Here is a 3167-nt window from a genome sequence, read left to right as displayed (position 1 = left end):
CCAAATTCTAACATGAAGTTCTGGTACTAACTAGAAACTGCAGCTCTAAAAACATGTTTTTTTTTTTTTTTTTTTTTTTTAAATCTTTCTTTGCTTTATGCTTCTTGAATTGGTATAGATATTATGTGTGAATCCAGTATTCCTGAGACCTGAGAACTTTCTCCAAAAGCTAAAGGTTAAGCTTTCCTAGATTTCTGCAGTGTTGTCTCATTTCCTGAGCACTAGTTTGAACTTTATTGACATGTAAAAATATATTATTTGTCTCCCCTTCCAGGACTCCATAAGCTCATGAGCCCATTTCTTTCTCTCTTTTTTTAAAGCTTTTATTTATTTATTTTCAGAGATAGGGAAAGGAAGGAGAAAGAGAAGGAGAGAAACATTGATGTGTGAGAGAAACATAGATCAGTTGCCTCTCACACACCCCCATTTGGGGACCTGGCCCACAACCCAGGCATGTGCCCTGACCAGGAATCAAACCAGTGACCTTTCAGTTTGCAGGCTGGCACTCAAGCCACTGAGCCACATCAGCCAGGGCTCATGAGCCATATATAGATACGTAAATATATAAATATTTTTACATATATATGTGAAAATACATGCTTTGGCTACAATATATTCTCTCTTTTATCTCTTACACCAAATTCTGAGATGAATTTCCTACTCCATATTTTTATTTCCTCATTTCTAAGTCATGCCTCAAACTACTTCATTTGACATCTGGTAGCACAATTTAAAATTAGTTACTGTTCTAAGCATTGACTTTCATATTACTCATCTCAATGAATACTGCCTGGTCACCTCCTTCAATTCATCATAGTATACATCCATGTACTCCCTCCATATAGCATTCTCCTCTTATGTTCCATGATGGCTTGGTCATCTATTTTACTGACTGCCTCTCCAGTCATTCCTTCTCTGTCCCCTTTATTGAATTACCCTTGTCTACCCAACCTTTAATGTTGGAATGCTTCAGAGATCAGTTTTAAGATCTCTTCCCTTTCTCCCAATTTTAGGCTACCTCATCAGTTCCAATGGCTACATTTACCATCTATGTGCTCAGAATTTTCAAGTTCAAATTCATATATATGAAAAGATTTATAGGACTTCCGGCAAGATGGAGGAATAGGTGGACACACTGTACCTCCTCGTACAACCAAGATTAGAAAACCAATAATTTACAACAATAATTTACTATCAGAATAACACCCAGATCCGGCAGAGGATTTATCTGAATGGAAGTCGGGCAGCCAAGAAGTTGAAGTAGACGCGTTCCTCCGGACTGGTGGGAAAAGACGAGCCGGGTGGCGCGGGGCTGGCTCGGGTCGGCAGCGCGTGGAGGTCGGGGGAAGGTTTGGCGCGAAATCAGCGCGACAGCCATCCGGCGTGCAAGAAAGCAGCGGTGATCCCTGAGTACGCAAGCTGCGGCTGGCAGACCCAGAGGGGTAGCAATTGTGGAACAGGGTAGAACTCGCGGCCCAGAAGCCCAGACAAGGGTCTGAGTCCAGGGGAACGGAACTACCGCCATTGTTTTCTCCCGCCCCGCTCCCGCCCCGCCCCCACTTACAACGTCACAATCTAGCGACTGGGGTGCCCAGCCCCGGTGAGCACTTAAGGCTCCGCCACCCACCGTAACAAGAGCAACCAGACCGGGAAAAAAAAAAAAGGAGGGACAGGGGGGAAAAAAATATGTTTTCAACAGAGCAGATCAGTCCCCCAGGACTCATCCTTTTGAGCGACCAAGAATTAGCCAATCTATCAGATGCGCAGTTCAAAACACTGGTGATCAGAAAGCTCACAGAATTGGTTGATTTTGGACGAAATTTAGATGAAAGAATGCAGATTACCATAAAACAGATGCAGGAAGACACTTGGAGTAGAGCCAATAGTGAAAGGAAGGAATATGAGTCTCAAAACAATACAGTGGACCAGAAGGAAGATAGAATCAACCAAGCAGGAAAGCATGATGAAATAAGAATTCAAAAAAATCGAGGAAAAACTTAAGAGCATCCAAGACACCTTTAAACATTCCAATATCCGAATTATAGGGGTACCAGAATCGGACGGGGAAAAGCAACAGATTGACCACGTATTTGAACAAATAATAAAGGAGAACTTCCCCAATCTGGCAAAGGGAACAGTCTTCCAAGAAATCCAAGAAGCTCAGAGAGCCCCAAAGAAGTTGGACCCAAGAAGAAACACACCAAGGCACATCATAATTACATTAGCCAAGGTAAAAATGAAGGAGAGAATCCTAGAAGCAGCAAGAGGTAAGGGGACAGTCACCTACAAAGGAGTTCCCATCAGACTGTCAGCTGATTTCTCCAAAGAGACCTTACAGGCAAGAAGGGGCTGGAAAGAAATATTCCAAGTCATGAAAGACAAGGACCTACATCCCAGATTGCTCTATCCAGCAAAGCTCTCATTTAGAATGGAAGGGCAGATAAAGTGCTTCTCAGATAAGGTCAAGTTAAAGGAGTTCATCATCACCAAGCCCTTATTTTATGAAATGCTAAAGGGACTTATCTAAGAAAAGAAGATAAAGAAAAGACATGTATAGTAAAAGGACAGCAAACTCACAAATATTAACAACCACACCTAAAGCAAAACCAAAAGAAACTAAGTAAACAATTAGAACAGGAACAGAACCACAGAAATGGAGGGCACATGGAGGGTTAGCAGCAGGGGGGTGGGAGGAGGAGAGAGGGGGGAAAGGTATAGAGAATAAGTAGCATAGAATGTAGGTTGAAAATAGATAGGGGGAGGGCAAGAATAGTATGGGAAATGTAGAAACTAAAGAACTCATAAGTATGACACGTGGACATGAACTAAGGGGGGAAATGTGGGTGGGAGGGGGGTACAGGGTGGAGGGGAGAGAAGGGGGGAAATGGGACAAATGTAATAGCATAATCAATAAAATATATTTAAAAAAAGATTTATAATAAGGAGTTGACTCATGTGAATGTGGAGTCTGAGAAGCTCCATGATCTGCATTGGGAACCTGGAGATCCAGGAAAGCCAATGATGTAGCTTCAGTCCAAATCTGAAGACCCCAAAGCCAGGAGAGCCAACAGTGGAAGCTCTAGAGACTCAGGAAGATCTGATGTTTTAGTTCAAGTCCAAAGGCAGGAAAAGACTGATGTCCTAGGTCAAGCATTCAGACAGGAGGA

The sequence above is a fragment of the Phyllostomus discolor genome, chromosome 1 (genome assembly GCF_004126475.2).
Source record: "Phyllostomus discolor isolate MPI-MPIP mPhyDis1 chromosome 1, mPhyDis1.pri.v3, whole genome shotgun sequence".
In the NCBI taxonomy this organism is placed as follows: domain Eukaryota; kingdom Metazoa; phylum Chordata; class Mammalia; order Chiroptera; family Phyllostomidae; genus Phyllostomus; species Phyllostomus discolor.
Note: the sequence above shows the minus strand (reverse complement) of the source record.